This window comes from Chroicocephalus ridibundus, chromosome 2, assembly GCF_963924245.1.
Source record: "Chroicocephalus ridibundus chromosome 2, bChrRid1.1, whole genome shotgun sequence".
NCBI classification, from domain to species: domain Eukaryota; kingdom Metazoa; phylum Chordata; class Aves; order Charadriiformes; family Laridae; genus Chroicocephalus; species Chroicocephalus ridibundus.
The window spans coordinates 5,462,493-5,482,293 of record NC_086285.1 but is presented as its reverse complement, the minus strand read 5'-3'; the positions used below and the strand labels follow the sequence as shown (position 1 = coordinate 5,482,293).

Here is a 19,801-nt window from a genome sequence, read left to right as displayed (position 1 = left end):
CTGGTATCACTTTGTGCACCCTGTTTTCTGCGATTCCATGAGATGCCTGTGAAACCACAGCCTAAGTAACCTCCCAGCAAGAGCACAGTTAGGATTCCAAAAGCTGGAGCCATGGTGAACTTTGTGTCCCTCGAGGCAATGCCCATAATAATCCGGCTGCTCCTGCGAGCGTTTCAGTGCCAGCTGCAGCACACCTGTCCTGGGCATTTCAGAGTCTGCTGAAAGTTATGGAAGTCTTTCCATGTACAGCACAGGGATGGACCAGGCATCGGGAAGAGCATCCTCACACGATCCCAGGAAGCAGGAATCCTGGGTTGCAGAGTTTGGAGCTGGAAGCCCTGAACTCTGGTTTTGCACACTATTGTTGTGTGCCTGCTTCCTGCCTGGCAGCCTGAAGTTTGAATTATACTTAGCAAAGGAAGACGTGGAGTACAGACCTGAATTCAGAACACTGTTGGTGCTACGGCAACACCGCGCTCCGCTGCTAAGGAGCAGACCTGCACGCAGCTCCTTGTCCTCCGGGCGGGCGCAGCCTGTGGTGGAAGTGGTAAGCACACCGCCGTGGCGAAGACTTTGCTTTTATTCTCCATCTAAAGTAAAAACAGACCCCGTGCATCACCGACAAATTGTCTTTCCGCAAGTTAAAATGTTGGTAAAAGCTGTCTGGGTTTCTTTATGCAATATGCAAAGGTGGAAAACAAAAATTTCACTGCTCCTTCAGGCTTCCCTGCCCCCTCTTTTTCTGGCAAAACCCCCATTACCAGGATGGAAAGCTTCAGTATTGAAATTTGCCATAACAGTTTTAAAAGGCAACAACCACCGCAAACCTTTCCAAATACTTTGGAGAAAAAAAAAAAGAACAGTAAAACCTACCAAAGCTTTTTTCCCTCTCCTTATTTTGATTAGTTGCAAAGAAGAGCCCTTTCCAAGGTAAAGTGTGTCACGGGGAGAAAGCGTAAGAAGAGGCAAAGGAAGAGGAAGGTACCACATGAACAGAGGTTGCAACAACAAACAACATTCTGACTCAAAGGATGATGTTGCAAACACATTGTGTATATACGGAAATATTTTTAAACCATTTTTAAACCAAAGCAGAAGTTGAGGAGAAGGTCTCCCAGGGCAGGAGGAGAAAGTCACGGAGTTTGAGTTAGGGGGCCAGGGAGAGTGAATGGTCCTCAGCCCCAAGAGGGAGCTTCAGGGCAGTATGGAAGGGGACGGGAGCAGAGGCAGTGAGGCTGGGAAAGCCACCAAATTGAGCAGGCTGGTGTGGGACATGGTAAGTCATTAATAGCCTGAGACACCTCGGACATGGATCTCATGCCCATACTCTTAATGTCTAACTTACAGCCATAGTCACTCAGTAAATGACTCTGTTTTCCCCTTATTCTTGGCTTTTGATTCTCCTTTAACCATGGCTAAAAGGAGATTATGCTTTCAGCTTGAGCAGCAGTGATTCCTCTCTTCATATGCAAGAATGGATCCTGTCTTGAAGTCACCCAAGCGTGCAGAACGTGCACAGCAGCTTGCAAGGGTCAGGGGCAGAGTCTGGCTGTATAACTAGGTACAGCCTGAAACAGCAGATACAAATTGTTAATAAAATCAACACGCATACAGCAGTTCTTGCCAACTGAGAGGAGGAAACCTCCCTAACACTGAGTGCCTCGTGGTTTCTTGCAGAAGATTTGGCTAGGGGATCTCCTGAGGACCCTTCCAATCTGATTTATTCTCTGATTCTAAGAGCACAAGTCAATGTGCTCACCGGGGTCCTTGGTTGCATGGTGTTACGGATGACGAAGATGTGGCAAGTGAAGATCGGAATGAACTCAGTCCGCTGTGAATGTCTTTCTCCAGATTTCTAATACAGCCCCAAGAATCCTACAGCAGGGTCTCAGTCCCCCTTACAGTACTGGGTTTTTACAGACTTTTCCAGCAGAATTTGGCTTCATTTTGGAGATGTCCCAGACCATCTCCATGGATTGTCTTTCTCTCCTTTCCCCAGAGAGTTACAATTGCCTGAGAAATGGAGACTTTACACCCAGTCGAGAGAGAGGCAGGTGCACAAGAGATCTCAGCCCTGCTGCATCCCTCTCAAGCTCTTTGCCATTTTCTTTTCCTTCACCGCCCACCTCTCCCCAGCCCTTTCCCAGAACTGCCTCTCCCTCTCCTTGCTGTAACACAAACACTGGCTGCCATCAAACCGGAGCTGGCAACTTCCCCCTGTGCTGCAAGGTCAGCCCTCCCTGCTGCTGCCCTGGCTCCTCCGTCCACAGCACATAGCCAGGTCCATGGAGGCACAGCCCTCATAGTCCTTATTTTTCACCTGGGAGAGAGAGGAGAGGAGGGCACTGGAGAGGAGAAAAGAAGAGAGAAGGAAAGGGAGAGAAGAGAAGAGAAGAGAAGAGAAGAGAAGAGAAGAGAAGAGAAGAGAAGAGAAGAGAAGAGAAGAGAAGAGAAGAGAAGAGAAGAGAAGAGAAGAGAAGAGAAGAGAAGAGAAGAGAAGAGAAGAGAAGAGAAGAGAGAGAAAAGAAAAAAGAAAAGAAAAGAAAAGAAAAGAAAAGAAAAGAAAAGAAAAGAAAAGAAAAGAAAAGAAAAGAAAAGAAAAGAAAAGAAAAGAAAAGAAAAGAAAAGAAAAGAAAAGAAAAGAAAAGAAAAGAAAAGAAAAGAAAAGAAAAGAAAAGAAAAAGAAAAGGAAAAAGAAAAGGAAAGAAAAGAAAAGGAAAGAAAAGAAAAGGAAAGAAAAGAAAAGGAAAGAAAAGAAAAGGAAAGAAAAGAAAAGGAAAGAAAAGAAAAGGAAAGAAAAGGAAAGAAAAGAAAAGGAAAGAAAAGGAAAGAAAAGAAAAGAAAAGAAAAGAAAAGAAAAGAAAAGAAAAGAAAAGAAAAGAAAAGAAAAGAAAAGAAAAGAAAAGAAAAGAAAAGAAAAGAAAAGAAAAGAAAAGAAAAGAAAAGAAAAGAAAAGAAAAGAAAAGAAAAGAAAAGAAAAGAAAAGAAAAGAAAAGAAAAGAACAAAGAAAAGGAGAAAGGGGAAAAAAAATCTGCCAGTGATTTTAAAACATATTTTATAGAAAGTAGAAGGAATGTGGTATGAAGCAAAATGCAGGTCTTAAATGTACTGCCCGTGCTTTCCCCTCCGCAGGGGTGGCTCTGTGGCTGCTGTGCGCTGCAGGACGGTCGCTGCCTTTGTTTCCTTCTGGCTGAGCGACCTCCCGGTCACTCCAAATGTCACAGCGGAGCCGCGGCTCCCCGTGGCAGCCCCTTCCGGACGGGGGGACACTCCGTCACCGGACGAGAAACTTGTCTTCAAACACCAGAGAACAAATCGGTGTCAGAAATGACAGAGCCACTGGGAACAAGAGAGAGAAGCAATGCAAATCTGGGGGCTGGGGCTCAGTGATCATACCCAATGCTGCAACAGCAGCCTCAATGGGCCAAAATGTCCCAAATTCCCCTCAAACGGCACCTTTGGAAATCAAGGGTTTTTTCATGTTGCTTCACAGTCAGACTTTGCACCCGACATACTGATAAAACCTTGAGCTGCACCAGCAACGCGTGGCAGAGAGCGGGGTCTCTCCCAGGCAGCGCTGCTTTATTTTGTGGTTGACATTTAGCTATCACCGAGATGGGCACATTAAAACCATGATAAGACAAATATTTGCTCAGCATGAAGAGCTGTCGATAGGTACATTGCCTGGCATTACCTCCAGCATGTCTCACGCAGCGTGAGCGGGGATGCACGGGCTGGAGCCAGGAAAATCCCAACCTCTGACCAGTCACAGGCTATTAAAGATACCAGTTGCCCCTCTGGGGACCTCCTCTTCTGGCTTAAAGCTCAATTTGCCATGGGAGCAAAAATATCAGGTACAGGATTCATCTAGCTAAATCTGTTGAAATCCTGATGGAGCAGTCGATGGAGGCCAGGACACACTCACCCCATCTTCCAGCAGAAATCCAAAATGGACCCAATGAATTACGGTGCCTCCAAGGTGCCTCTTCCTTTGTGTCCTGCCAAGCTGTATGCAAGGTTGGGTGTGCAGGAACATATAATGCTGCCCTTTAAAGTGCGTCCTAATCATTTGTCACCACCTCTATTGAAAAAAATCCTGCCTCCTTTCTGAGGCAAATTCACCTGGACCTCAGCTTTCCAGCTCTCTGCCATTGTCACATTTTTCTCCTCTAGATTAGGCAGCCCCGTATCCTCTACCCTCTCCTCGCGGAGGCAACCCTCATTATTTTGGTGACTCACCATTCCCAACTTCCCAGCGTTGTTTTTAACGGAACCTCGCAGTGCCTGTTTCATTAACACCTTACTTAGCAACCTTACTTCTGCATTCCTCTCGTACTGACTCAACCCTCCACCTCCAAGACGAAACCGGTCCTTTCTGACCCTCCTCTGGGGGATGTGCTGCTAGTCCACAGGGATCACTTTATCCTTTTGCACCATCACTGCTCTCCCCATGACCAGATGGGACTGTCCTCTCTTTGAATGTCACCAGCTAGTAAACACCGGTCCCAAGGCAACCATTAGTTTTTCGTCCAGTGTTGAATTCATCCACAGCCGCCATGCTGAGGTCCTCAACTGAGTGATTTCATTTCCGATGCATGATATTGCGTGCTCAGAAATGACCGGCCGTGTTCTTAGGAACACTAATGCTATTCCGCTATTACAGCACAGGTTTCTCGGGCTGAAATCTCTATTAACCAAACTCTTTTCATTTCTGCCTGTTAAAGGCTGGAGCTCTTCTCCACTTGAATTCAATGGCTCACAACGGATCCCTGCCACTACCGACTCTCGGGTAATGTTAGCTCAGAGATGCGAAGGCATGAAAGACTCTCTGGCTCTGAGCTATCAATAAATCTTAAATGGAATGTGGGTTTTTTATTAATGGGTGTCCTCTGCTCCCTTTCCTCCCTTCTGTCTTCCTCCACAAGTAACAGCCCATTACTGCAGCACTCCACTTGCCTGAATCCCTCGTTTGTCACCCCAGACTCCCCGCCATACTATATAAACTACTGAAAAAGCTCTCCTCCTTCTCTGCCGTGTCGCTTCAACCTGCGCTTGTCACACAAAATCTGGTTTTGTTTTGCATTTGCCTGCTTTACTCCTGCCCACTTCATTATCAGTTTAACACCTTTTTTCTTGCATTCTCTGGTCTCCAGCCAAAGAAAAAAACAAAAAAAAAATCCCCTTCCTACCCAGGAGCTTGCTTTGTTATCTTCCCATCTTTGCCTTATTCCACAAAACCAAAACCTTCAGCTGCATATTGCAGAGGAGGCAGCTCACGCCGGTATTTTTTGCTGTCTTTCTCAATGTCAGAATAATCTCCCAGCTGCTCCCCCCTCCAAATTATTTCTTCTTCAGACGCATGGGTTTTCTGAAGTCTGTGCTGACCTGCGTAACTCCATGCGATGCTCCATCTGTTGTTGACTTCTCTGTGTTTACTTACTAAGGGGAAAACTGAAAACGTGACTTCAAGCTCTGGCCAATGTCACTGTCATTCCACAAAAACAAGGTCTGCCGTGGACTGAGCTCTGATTTTGATCTGCTCAAGCCTGCTCGGGTTCAGCCCCACAGATGCTGACTGAGGGAGGACCTGTGTAATGCTTCCTGTGCCGTGCTTCATCTCCAGTGGGGCAAACTCAACCCATGGAGAACCAAGGATGCAAGCCAGGAATGGACAACTCTGATGTGTTGTGCACAGCCACCAGCAGTGAGGTTAGGGCTCTTTAGCTCAGAGGGGTCCCCAGAGTAGCTGTTCTGCACCCCCCGCTCCACCGTGGGGTGCAAAGCACACCCCAGCATGGGCATCGTGGTGGTCACCCTCCCTAGGGACATCCACAGCAAAGGCAGCTCTACCGAACAAACCACACCCCACTGGTTTGAGCTGGGACCGGTACATGAGAACCTGTCTTAACGGGAGTCAGACCCTGATATCTCAGCATAACAAAGACTCTGCATTCAGACACACAGGCTGAAGGTGTCTCTGGGTTTGTACGTACATAACTCTCTCTCTGTTTCTGTCTCCATAAAGGCATACATGATGCCAACAGCTGGACCTCTAGTTCAAGTATATTTATACATACACATATACGTGCATGGCCGGTGAGGTGTATTAAAAACAGTTTATTTCAGAAATAGCATCATTTTTCCTGGCGAAGGAGAACAGCTTCTCTTATTTTCTGTGCCACTTGTATTTTTGGTTTTAGCAAGGCAAAATGCCAAGGAGCGGCAGCGTGTTTACCTAAGAGCAGCTAAAAGAGCTGTGTAGCAATCAAGGTATTGAGTGGGTTGGGCTGAAAATAGATCGGCTTGGAAAGACTTTGATCAAAAATGTTCAGCAGGGGACTGGATGGCCGCGAGGAACGATAACAACCTCTTCGGGAATATACCCCCACCTTGCCTGAGCTAATTAAGTGCAATGCTTTTGTGCAGTGTGTCCATGGTCTGCCTCGCTGACTCCCTCTGCCATAGTTAACCCCATCTGTGGGACTCAATTGTCCTCTCCCATCCTTTGAGGTTTAACTTTCTAGGTCAACCCTGGGGTGAAGAGACACGTGGAGCATCCCCCTGCACAAACATTGAGCAAAGTGTACGCTTCTTCCTCCTGTCACTCCTGAACCTTGTCGTGAAATGGGATTCATTATTGGGAATGTGAACTTTTTTTTCTGGGAAAACCTCTTCTGAAAAGGTGTTTATGGCCTGACTGGGACATCACGGAGTCCTCCACTTCAACCTTCTGGGGCAATTATTTTTGTTTAAGCCCTTGAAGCTCTCCTGACCTCTTACTAAGAAGGACTCCAACCTAAAAAGTTTTTTCCTCTTCCTTTCTTTACGAGCAGACATGCTCTGCCCTCTGCCAAGCCTAACCTACCCATGTGATTACCAAACTATTTGCCTGCGGCTTCACATATCTCACTTTATACAATACCTTGTGCCAGCTCTCCTTTCTGGGCATGTCTACACAGCTATTTTGGCCCAGGGTCTAGGTCTGGCATGTCTCTTGGCATCCTGACAGCCATGACAGATTACAGAAGAAAGTGTTCGGGCCCTTTCGGTGGCTCCAGGAAAGCTCTCACCCTGCGATAGGAGAACAGGAGCAGAGCCCAGGCTCTGGCTTTGAAGGTGTGGGTATACGACGGGTCTAGTCACAGGCCCCGGGCTCAGGTCCAGACAAAAGGAACAACATCGTCATGTCTCCGTAGCGCTTTGTTTGGAAGTGTTTCCGGTCCTTAATTGCCTTATTTTGTGTCAAATGACTTCGGATATTGGACTATGAGGCTTTTCTCTTCGCAGTTTTCCAGCTGCAAACATCAGGGAGAACGGGTCACTGTGTAGGGCTGGGAGAAATTTGCCCACCAGCGCCCTCCCCATACTGCCAGCTGTGGAGCTTGTTACAGACTTGGATACCTGCTGTTATCATGAAAACCACAATTACTTCAGGACTTTGCATTTCCAAGGCTGCCAGACCCCTAGTTCTGTACACCATCAGTGGGAAGAAATAAAAGCACCATCTAAGGATTGTTTGGACAAGGTCCTGCAGCTCCCCACTGGCTGCAGAGCACGCCGGGTCCATCGCTGTTCTGGATGATACCGCTCGCACCCGTCCTCCAGCCCTGCTGATGTTTAAGGCTTTATCAGACTCCATAGGAAGTGTTTTTAATGTGGTCCAAGCCATTACCCGAGGTTTTCCAGCCTTCTGTGTCACATCTGGCACAACCAAGCTGAGGGTGTCAGGATTGCTAGCTCCAGGTCTCCTCTTCCATGACATACATCCCAGGTCCTCTGGTGACCAGGGTAGTATTTTAGTACTCTATAGGAGGCTTAGAAACCGATTTACTATTTGAATACAATGATACTGGCCATGCAATTCTCCTTACAGATCTTGAAAACTGCCTTGCTATCCACATCAGTCCTTTCCTGGATCAACCAACAGCACAAACCTCATTGACTCCTGTACGCACTGCTGCATGTCTACTGCTCTGAAAAAACATAGGGAGGAAAAAACCCAGGGAGGAAAAAACCCAATCATTGTCACTTTCAGGTTTTGAAAGAGGAAATGAGTGAAAAATTAAAAATGATAGACCTTTGCAGTGCCACTGTTTTCATCCTGGGCTCAAGATGCTGTGCTGGTTTCCTGCTCTCTGGTAAAGCTGAACAGCTTTCCCAACGCACAAGTTGTACGAGGACCAGCAGCTTGCCAGCTGGCTTCTCCTCATCAGAGAAACCTGCGGATGGCAGCAAGTCCATGACATCTCCTGAGTGAGCCCAGAGGGGCTGCGTCGTCAGCCTTGGGAAGCAGCGGGCTGCAGTTTTGTGGAGAACAAATAGCAATGAATTACGTGACTTTCCAGCGTCAATCTGAAGGTCCTTCCTGCCCGATGGAGGAGGCGGTAAAGGGACTTTTCTGTCCAGCAGCAGCTGTAGACAGGGCTGTGTTTTCTTTCTTGCACCCTTGAAGTGAATGTGAAAGGAAATGTCAGGCTTGGTAAGGAGACCAAGCATAGGTTTTTAGCTTATGCCTCAATATTTTGGGGGCTGTCTTTTAAGATGCTCCTTACACCGTTGGGTCACAGCCCAGGCGCTGGGGTTTGAGAATTACTGGTTTAGGGGAGATGATTTCAGAAAGCGAGGCAGAAGGTTGGGAGGCATGACATTACTCCTGCGTGAAATTGGTTAGTTACCGTGAGCCCGCTGATACTCCTCAGTTTGTTAAGTCAGGTAATCTGACCTTAAATATAAGATCATAGATGCAACCACGGGAAGAGCACTTCCAGGAATAGGCTATTTATCCTGTAGCTGTGCACGGAATTACAGCAAGATAACGACCCTGGGACGTGGTTTATTTCCCTCTGGTTGCTGTGCCTTTTGGGATCTCAAAAGAAGACTTTTTCTTTCTTTTTCTTTCTTCTTTTTCTTTCTTTTTCTTTTTCTTTTTCTTTTTCTTTTTCTTTTTCTTTTTCTTTTTCTTTTTCTTTTTCTTTTTCTTTTTCTTTTTCTTTTTCTTTTTCTTTTTCTTTTTCTTTTTCTTTTTCCTTTTTTTTCGTTTTTCCTTTCCTTTTTTTTCGTTTTTCCTTTTCCTTTTTTTCTTTTTTTATTTAGTTTTTCTTTTTCTTTGCCTTTTTCTCTTTCTTTTTTTTTTAAATTCTAACATTGGTGTTCCCCTACTTGCTGACTCCAAGAGTTTCAGCTTTAAAATGGAGAAAACTGATGAAACTGGAAATATATTAGTGCTGTCTCGGTGGTAAAGGTACTTGCCAACATCCTGGCCCTGGTCTGTTCATGGCACCCAAATTTCAGCTTCTGTCTCTGCAGATGGACTGCAGTTCATCGCTATGGGCAAAAGTACTGTGTACAGCACATTGACCACAAAAAATAAATATCACTGTGGTACAGCTGACTGAGATGTTTTATTTCAGCATGTGATGGAGACACTGAAGCAGTCCATCACCAGGGGCTCAGAAGCTTGATTCTGCTCACAGCCAAGATCCCCAAAGACGCTCACTGTCTATTATTCCTATCAGTGTCGTGCCACTGAAAATCCCAGGTGCCCAATAATCCCTGTATAAGCAAGCACAGACATCAGCCCACCGGCCAGCCGCTTACTTGTTTGCATTCAGTGTGCATTTAGAAGCAGGTAAAAAATAAAATACCCTGACTGGATAACACCCTCTTGAAGGCCACTTGTATTTATGTCACCTCAGCCTAATGCCACATTCAAAACTTGCCTGCAAACCTGGGAAGATTATTTGCAGGGCTACCAAAGCTCAATGAATAGGTCCAGTCGAGGGGCCTTTAGTCCTTGGGTTTTCCAGGCAGGGCTTATATAGTTAACAAAGGGATGTTAACATAGGGGTTGGACTAGATGACCTTTAAAGGTCCCTTCCGATCCAAACTATTCAGTGATTCTAGGTTGAACCCCTGGATGGGTTCTCTTGTCCCCAGTAAATAATAAATCTCCCTCTCTGTGTCTCTTTTCCCCTCCCCTCTCTACCCAGCTGCCCATTTGGACAAACCTTGTAGGCTTCAGCTCTCCAGGACTGCAAACGTACCATCAGATGGGGTTGGAAATGATCCCAGCCCCCGCCACCATGAGCAGGGACATCTTCAACTAGATCAGGTTGCGCAGAGCCCCGTCCAACCTGACCCTGAATGTTTCCAGGGGTGGGACATCTACTACCTCTCTGGGCAACCTGGGCCAGTGTTTCACCACTCTCATGGTAAAAAGTTTTCTCCTTAAATCTAGTCTAAATCTTCCCTCTTCTAGTTTAAAACCATTACCCCTTGTTCTATTGCAACAGGCCCTGCTAAAAAGTCTGTCCCCATCTTTCTTGAAAGCTCCCTTTAAGTACTGAAAAGCCGCAATAAGGTCTCCCCGGAGCCTTCTCTCCTCCGGGCTGAACAACCCCACCTCTTGAAGCCTGTCCTCATAGGAGAGGTGCTCCAGCCCTTTGAGAATCTTTGTGGCCCTTCTCTGGACCCGCTTCAACAGGTCCATGTCTTTCCTGAAGCCTTACATCCAGGGAAGACCAGGTCACTCAAAGGAACACTCAGTCCTTTAAATACCAGTCATACGGCTTCCCGAGGAGCTAGGGGACCTGTTACCTACCCCAGTGTCTCCACTCACTGTATCATCTCAGGCTCATTTGAACCGGGGATAAGACCTGGAGAACAGCCTGTCCAGTTTAAACCGTGTCCTCACCAGCATCCTTGTCCTGGATGGACAAGATAACTGGGACGTTAGGAGCCACTGGCAGTGATTTGAAGTCTGGTGACTTCCCCTGTTGGAAAACACATGTGTGCACGTGTGTAGGTGTCGGTGGGTGCATGAGCTGTTTCACAACCAGACCCTGTCCCTGGTAGATCAGGCTTCAAGTTGTGCATTTTGTTTTTGCATAGAACAGCTCTCCCAGGTGAGGACACGGTCAGATGCCAAGCCAGGCTGCAGGTACTGAGGGGACGGGAAGGAGCAGCCGTGGGCAAGCAGCAAGCGTTCAACCCAGACCATCTGCTGCTGTTGGATTAATCTCTAACCTGTGCTCTCAGCTGGCCAAGGGGAACTTGTTAGGCTGAATTTATTTCTCTAGCTTCAGGTTACAGCCTGGCACGTTAAAATAAACAAGCTTAAAAAGCTGGGCTGTAGATTAGAGATGGAGTAGAAATCATAGAAGGAGCTGATGTGATCACCAGTGTGAGGAGAAGAAGACAACCCTATGCAACTGACAGCTTGAGCACGGCCAGGGCACCTCCCCGAGAAAAAGGAAAGGATGGAGTGCCCCAAGGCACAGGGCTGGCGGACAAGAGGCTTGGCTCCATGAGAAAAGGCATTCTCCTCCTCTGGGATCTGGGATCAAATGTGTACTCTGAAGAAGCAAATCTGAACTATTGTTTCTCTTGTTACCATTGTTTCTTGTTACCATTGTTTCTCTTGTTTTCTCTTGCAAACCATCCTCTGCCAGAGGAGCAGCAGTCCTGTATTATGGAGGAAGGAGAAGAATTATTTTCTAAAAAAAAATCTCTTTTTAAAAATGTGAAATTAAAAAGAAAAATATGTTTTCACTGCCAGTGAAAGGTGAGGACAGAAACAGGGGAGAAATGTCTGGAGGAAAGAAAAGCTTTCTCCAAGCTTTGTTGAACACTGCAGCAGGGACACAAGGATGAAAAGCACAAATGAGAAAAAGTAAGTTTGAGGAGTGGATTTGAAAGCTGACTTATCTGATTCCTCCGCAACCTGGGCTGGCAGTCTCAGGATAGTTTCAGGTGGCATCCGACCGAGTCTCCCAACTCACCCGCGTGTGGGCTTTGGGCGTGTTTGAGCTAAACTAAACCTGCTGGGCATCTAAATGTTGCTTTGACATACAGGGAGAAGAGCCAGGCCGGACGGACTGTGCGTTACAAAGCTTCTTTCTAGGAAAGCAACTTTGTGCAACAGAAGGGAAAACAGGTCATTGTCAAGGTTTAGGGCATTTGCAAAAGAAAGTTAAACAAGCGGTGCGGCATGGCTGGGTGAGCTGGGAGGGCAGCTCCCCCCCGAGCAGGATCTGCCCCCTCCTTCAGACAAGGCTGTACTTGCAGAAGGGTTTGGCCCTTCCCTGGGAGGAAAGTCAGCCTCATGGCAGCCGGACCAGGAGCGTTTCCCTGCCCTGCTTCTCCGCGTGATCCCTGGCAAATCATGTAATCCCAGTGCCCCGTCTGGGTGCAGGCAGGAATCACCGTCCCGTGTCACCCAAGGCTGTGGGTGCCAAGCCCTGTGGGGCACAGCTTGCACCTGGGCACGATGCACCCAGAGCAGACGGGGCCGATGGCATCACTGCAGACCTGGTGATGAGAGGTGGGGGGTGCTAACCCCAACGAGATGATCTTTAAGGTCCCTTCCAACCCAAACCATTCTATGATTCTAACAGGGATGGGAGGCTAGTGCTGGAGCAGCCACACCAGCCACGGCCACGGCAGACCCAGAGCAGCGCCTGTCCCAGAGAGACTCAGATGCAAGAAACAAAAACAAGGCAAAAAATAACAACCACCAACCAGCCGCAAAAGCACCGCAGGTCCTTAAAAACGCCCTCAGCCATTCACCAAGCAAAATCCCAGGGGAGCTCAGCTGCCTCCCTGGATGATACTGAACCTCAGCAAGTTACCTTCCCACCGGGGAAGGGGGGGAGGCTGGGGCGCGCACCCCCCCATCGCCGGCTGCAAGAGGCAATGGCCGGCCCCGGCCCCCCAGCACGGGCTGCGGTTTTTTGCCCTCCCTGGGAGGGGACGGGTTGTGCTGGAGCGGGGCTGCGGTACCCGGGGGGCTGCGGCGGGGGCTCTGGAGCACATCTGCCAGCCGCCTGGCCCCCGCCGCCAGCCCGCCAGTACATCTTGTTTGTGTTTTTCTGCGGAGCACACTCCCAGCGGGTTATGTCAGAGGTGAGGAATGCAGGGCCACCCTGTGTCATGAGATCAGACTTACATTTTTAGGCTGAACGCTTACCGTATTTGCTGGGAAGCAGCACGCAGGCAGCACGCAGGGGCCCCGGAGGGGTGGGAGATACCCCTTCGCCTCCATCCCTCTTTTCCAGCCCTTGCTCCAGCAGAGCCGGGTGGAGCGGATGGGGCCCGTCTGCTGGAACAAGCTCTCCCTCTGTTCCTCGCAAGGAGCAAGAAAGGAAACGCAGTGAATTAACGCGAATGAAAAGGCAGCAGTGAAAGGCAGCCGGGCGCCATGCCAAGCGCTCGGAAAACGCTGGCGGAGAGAGGTGGTGGCGAGCTGCTCTCTGCCGCCGCCGAAGGCATCGGCACCCTGGATTGCCCCACAGGAGAAACTCATCCAAGCACCAGTACCCACAAAATATCACCATCCCAGGGGCTGAAAACATGAGGAGAGACACGAGCCCATCCAGGACCATCAGGGAGGCTGGGAAAGCTGGGCTGGGAGCCCTTGACATGAAGGACATGTGCAGGGTCTGACCCAAAGCACCGCACAGATCAGTGTCTTTCCCCCAGTTCCGTTGCTGGGAGCCAACCCTGATGTCCAGCCTTTCCAAAATTTCTTGACTGCTTTGCAGGAGTCCTTCTGCTCGAGGAAAGCTGGTGCAAAATACCTCCGCTGGTGTCTTGCAGGGTCTCTGCGCTGTCTGTTCCCTGGTTTTCCCACTTCAGACTCAGAGGCTCCTTTGCAACTCTGCTTCCCACCTAGGGCAGAAAGAGGGGAGCTGCTTTGATCTCCGTGCCACCGCACAGAAAACCCACTGAGGTGGGGTCAGACCCTGGCACAAGAAAAAGCTCCCCTTCTCTGCTCTGGCATGGATTTTGCTTTCCCTTTTTTTTCCTCTTTTTTTTTTTTTTTCTTTTCCTGAAATAGCTGTAGTAGTAGGCATCCTGAGGTCGAAAAGCCAAAAAGTAAAGCGAAACACTTCCACAGACCATGTCCAAACTGAACGCCACTGTTTGTTGTTTTTTTGGGTTCTTTTTTTTGCTCTGTTTTGCCTTACGGAGGGTTTTGACATGGTGGTGTTTTGTTCTGCGTCAGAAGGAAAACAAACCCTGAAATACCAAATTCTTTCACACAATGGACTTTCCTTTCTCTAAACATCCCTGTGAGATGGGCCTCTTGCAGCTCTCTCCTCTTCCCAGAACAAGGGAACAAATACTAGGAAATCTGGAGAGATGAACTGCACGGAGCTGGCTGCAGCGGAGGAGTGCGCACCAGCCCCACGTTACTCAACATCTCCACTGCTGGCTGGTCCGCACCCAGAGCGGGCAGGTGAACTTCCAGCAAGTGTTGAAGATCCCTGTGCTACTGGCAGTTTTCTGCTGCACATCACAGATGCCTTTTTGTGTCCCTGCAGGATGTGACAGGGGACAATTTCAGGTCCTCATCTCTTATCCTGGACTCTCTGTCATCTGCTACCCCTGTTTGTCATGTCACCTCCACGTGCAGTTCCAGGCTTCTTTAGTCACTCTACCATAGCCCCAAAAGTCTCTTTGGGAAATTCCCCCTTTTGTGGCAAATGCTGGTTTGTGGGTCCTCTCTAGGCTTGTGGTACTATGGAGGCACCAGAGAGTGTCCTGTGGAGATGAGAGAGGTGACCAGCAGAGAGCAGGAGCTCCAGGGGGACCTTCGGACCCAGCACCCTTCCTTGGGCAAGATGGTGGAGGTCCCACAAAACGTGAAGGTGATGTCATAGAATCATAGAATCACAGAATGTGTTGGGTTGGAAGGGACCTCTAAAGGTCATCTAGTCCAACCCCCCTGCAGTAAGCAGGGACATCTTCAACTAGATCAGGTTGCCCAGAGCCTCATCAAGCCTGGCCTTGACAGGAAGAAGCTGGTTGCTGCCTCATAAAAATAAGGAGGGAGAGGCTATCGCATGGGATCCTTGGGAAAATGAGGCTTGTTTCATGGTTTAGGATATTATCTTTTTCTTCCCGCCTTCTTTGTCTGCCTTCCCTTTCATAAAGTTGTGCTTTGATAAGATTTTCTGTTTTATCACTTGGGATGAAGGAAGTCACACAACGGTCTGAGATTTGGTTTCATTTTTCCTGGATTTGGAGGGGAAGGAAAAGGGGGCTTGACACAGCATTTAGCAACAGCGCTGGACACTGAACCAGGGCCAGACAAGACCTAGAGAGGGGGCTGCAGGTCCACCTTAGTTGATCCAGAAGACTTCGGCACTATAAGTGACATGAAGAAAGGATCTTGCCTTCCATTAGATCTTTCAGGTGACTGGCATGCTTTGAGGAACAGAAATCATCATTAGAAAATATTATATATATTTAGGCTTGATAGAAGTTCAGTTCAACTGCAGTGAACTCATTCGCTTTTGTTATGCTCCTTCAATTTGGGGGAAATACACTGACACTGCTTAGCAACATTTAATCATTTTGGCAGAGAACAATAATCAGGGAAGACCAAAGCTTATATCTGTTACCCTGCCCCAGATGGTTACTTGGTCACCCAAATAATAAGTTATCTGGCCTTGCCATTCGCTTCTAATCAGCATTACTTTCCGAATTGCAATTAAGCACCCTGAAATCATAGAATCATAGAATATCTCAAGTTGGAAGGTACCCATAAGGATCATTGAGTCAAACTCCTTGGTCTTTGCAGGGCTACTATAAATGTGTATTGCATTTAATGTTGGATTATTACTCGTTCTGCAGTGTGGCATGCTATCTCGGGCAGATCCAAGAATATAAGGCAGTAATATCTCCGTCTGACCCAGGCAGGCAGTCGCTGGTTTGACGCGGCGCTGCTCAGCAGTGGGATGTGCTGCCAAAGCAGATACTGTAGGTTCTTTATTTCCTAATTGTCACTTTTTCTATGACTGCTTCAAACAGAAACAAGGAGCACGGAAAGAACAGTGCTTCCCCTGTCAGGGATGGGGCGGAAAAGACAGAAAAAAAGACTAAAGGAAGAATGCGGTGAAAGGCACGACCACATCCAGGGGCCTGACTCTGATCTCGCTCAAACCAGTGTAAACAAGCAGGTTACAAAACCGAGGAGGTCTGACTGTGTCGCTGGCACCAGAAGAACAAGGAAAACATATTTTAGGTCAATTATGCCGTAAAATATACGTGAGATTTGCAAAGCACCTAAAGCCATCATTATCACGCAGTGCAGTAATTCGAGTTTTAGGGCCAGGTCTACACACTAGGGCCACAAGAACCAGATCTTTAACCCAATATAAAGTGACTCTGCTGTATTGTTTGGAAAGGTTTCCTATGGTATTGAAAGATTTATGACCACAAGATCTTTCTGCTGCTCTGCTAACCTCCCTGTTGGGACACCCTGCAGCTAGCCCAGACTCATCTCCCCATGTTCTCTATGTTCCCATCAGGAACCAGGCAGAGATACCTGGCTGGCATGGATTCAGCTAGCTGTCCCTCCTAGCCACCTCTCCACTGGTCACTGGTGCTGGTTAGGAACACAGGGCTGCTGCTCCAACTCCACCCACACCCTCCAGGATGGACCTAGAGACTTGGAGGATCATATAGTCAAGGCTCAAGAGGGCTCTTGGGCACTGTGTTAGGCTAGATGTATTGCTCCAGAGTATGGCCAGGGATTCCCTGGAACATTGCTTTATTCAGGGGCATCAGGTATCCCACAGTCCCATGAGCAAGCAGACTGTCATGCCTCATGATTCATCCTTCCTGGTTCCCATGGAGCAGTGAGAAAACCAGAGAAGCCCTTGGTGGTTTGGGTTCTCCTCAGCTGTGGTTCATTCCTCCAGTCCTTCTTGCTCTTACATCCTGCAGGGCAAAACAGAAAAGATCCCAGTACAGAAGCAACAATCAATATAATGGTCTGTTTTCCTTCATGCTAACCAGGCACCCACTCCATTGATGTCCCACAGGTGTCCAGGAGGAATCAGAAGGCATCTGGGAGATGATGAAGGGTGCTAGTGTATTGTTGCTTGAGCCCCTGCAGAAAGGGGTACAGGAAGGGTTTCAGGCAGTAACAGCATCGTGATTTAATCAACTTCAGCAGGCTCTTTGCCAGGCCAATTCCGTCCAGCTTGTGTTGAACTGACTGGCAATGAGGCAAGTGAGTGGCAGCCAACTCCAAATGACCAAGACTAGCCTCATTTGCTCAGTAGCTGATTCATGTTTTGGTCTTCCGCCCCACCCAGTCCAGAGTGAGTTCAACACTTCTCCCTGTGCATTGCTTTCCTGCCTTCAAGGCTCTCCCTCCTCCAGAGATCTTCCCACATTCACAGCCCAACCCTCTGCCACCAGACCTCTCTGTTCTCCTGGACTGGCGACCATGCAAGGTAGGAGCCAGCAGCTTGCTGGCTTTGATTCATCATCATCTAGGAAAAGTGCTGGCTGATCCTGCCGGCTCTGCTTCCTCTTGCACCATCTGCCGTTCATGATAGCCATCCCCAGCACAAAGACTTGGTGTTTATCTCCACCACCCTGCCTCCTGGGGAAAGGCCACTTCTAGGGTCACTGTGCCCATATGGCACTGCTGAAGATGGCATCTGGGAAGTGGAGCTGTAGAAATGGTGCCATGACATGCTCTGGCAAGGCAACAGCATCCTGTCTTGTTGCTTTTTCTGAGGCTTTTGCTAAGGTAGTGACTCAGAACCATCAGCCTGTCCTCAAAGCAATGCCCTTCACAAACCTCTCCACCATACAAGAGCATCCATGTGTCCTGGTGTGCCAGGGAACGAGGCAGTGCTGGCTGCGATGGCTGGTGGGATGGACAGGCTGCCAGTTGCCATGAAAACTGCAGCATGTGCTCTGGATTTGGCAAAAAAGCATGGTGATGGCACCAGGGGAACACATTATATCCCACCAGATTTGAACCACCACTTAATGTTCCAATTTTGTCTCAATGACTTACCTGTGTATGGTGTGAGTTAAGAATCAAAACCTGATGGCTTCCCATGGGACTTAGACTCTTGAAGGACCATTTGGGCTCCCTTTCCTTAAATGACTACAGAGCAGAGCGAAATGGGTTTTCTTTCCAACAGATGGGCTGCTGACAGAGGCTGTTGGAGGCTGAGAGATGGAAAATCAAAGAAGACGCCCTGAAGTGGTCCGTCACTAGTCGAAGAGAAAAAATCAGGTGAGGTCTGGTTTCCTTATTTTGCCAAGCTATTCAGATGCTCCAGCAGTACAATAACACAAATATTTATTAATTTTTCCTCTCTTTTCTGGTGGGTCAGGAAAATATTATTACCTTGTCTTAAAGGCAGGAGAGTGGAATGTGTCTTAAAGATGGGAGACTGGGGTATGTCCTTTGGGACAAAAAGGATCTGCTTACGTAGCACAGGTCCCAGAAGAAGCAGGGTTGTGTCATAATGGCATTCTGTAAAACAACAGAAAACAAAAGCTTTTCTTTCTCTCTAAATAAATCAGTTCTGTGTTTCCTTTGTGGTTCACTTTTAAAGGCTTGCTGAATTCAAGGAGGATGTGGTCACACTCATTGGAAACTCCAGATGCTACAATATATAAACACAAATCTGCATTAAACTCACATTTTTGATGAATTAAATCTCATGTGATTTCACTCTATTTTTTTGCTGGGTGATGGCAGGCTGCTACAGTTTTCATGTCCCTTGGAGAGCATTTGCCTGATACCTCTGGTATCTCCTCCTTGATTTGACAGGATCCAGTCTTTTGTTATTTACTGATGTCACTGTAGCCTAGGAGAGAAATCAACAGAGTCATGAATTATGGGCTATGCTGGTAGGACATTTCACTCTGATTGTTTGATTTTAGTGTGAACAAAGTCCAGATAATTAAAGATGAGTTCAAGCTACAACACTTCACTTCTGTCTTCTGAATTGCCCTAAGTGGTGAGAAGTGTCTGGGTTGAGTACTTCCATGTGGGTCATTAGGAAGGCGAGATCCTTCAGCAAAGCATGGATCTGTGTGTAGGTCTGAGTCTTGAAGAAGCCTAGTAGTATCGCAATGCAGCTGTATCTCCACTCAACTTTCACCAGACTTTTAAAAAAAATCTCAGAATCACTAGGATGGAAACACTCCGTGCCATTCTTCAGCTTTAGGCATGGCATCCTCCAACTGGTCCTTCACCCGCAGGACATTTCCATCCCACCTACCACCTTCTGCTGCTGAGCACCCGAGGGAGACGGAAAGCAGCGCCCTGGCTTGTGGGTGTGTGTTTCTGAGAAGCACGAGGGCACTGACTGCCAGGACATAACATGTACCGTCTCTGCAAAGGTTACCACTAGCATCCTCATTTTGTGCACAGAAAAGCAACTCCCAACACTACCTTAAAAAAGAAAAGAGGGGGGAGGAGGCCAGAGTCTTCCTTTCTCCTTGAACTGCAAAACTCTTGGACTCTGAGCAAAAGCGAACAGCAGTCACTGCATTTTGAAGTCACTTTGGAAGATGATGTACAGTGCTGTGGTACAACAGTGAGGGGAGGGTGTCCCCAAGCACATAGCCACCCTAGGGCATGATTAGAGAAGCAACTCAAGACTTTTTCATCTGAATGCTCCATTTATTATAAATAGCCACCATTTTTAATCATAATTTACTACCCGCTGGAAGGCCTGCAGTAATGCCGTTGTCATCTGCAAGCACTGGAGCCTGGGGAGAAGAGGGTAGGATGTGTTTAGTTATTTGATGGCCTTTTTCATGAGGGCCACATTCTGATCTACCCTTGCGCACAAAGCGCTGCAGTTTGGAAAGTCTGGGCAGTTTTTGGCAAGGCCCTCTTTGTACACCCAAACTACAGCGCCACACATACTCCTTAAGATAGTCAAGATACATGTGAATGCACTCTTGCCTACCCCTGGAGTTTATAGTTCTTCCTGTTGGTTAAAAATCTGAGAGAATTAGACAAATATG

At 47.8% G+C, this 19,801-nt stretch overlaps 1 long non-coding RNA gene across 1 annotated transcript in view; it reads right to left on the bottom strand.

Annotated features, from left to right (window-relative positions):
• LOC134510556 (uncharacterized) overlaps positions 1–13,184 on the bottom strand; it is a 29,529-nt gene extending 16,345 nt beyond the window's left edge. Inside the window, exons 1-2 of the long non-coding RNA XR_010069658.1 lie at positions 12,969–13,184; positions 438–590 (exon numbers count right to left, since the gene is read on the bottom strand). This is a non-coding gene — a long non-coding RNA (uncharacterized LOC134510556). The remainder of the gene's footprint in view (positions 1–437; positions 591–12,968) is intronic.
• Positions 13,185–19,801: the final 6,617 nt, after the last annotated feature.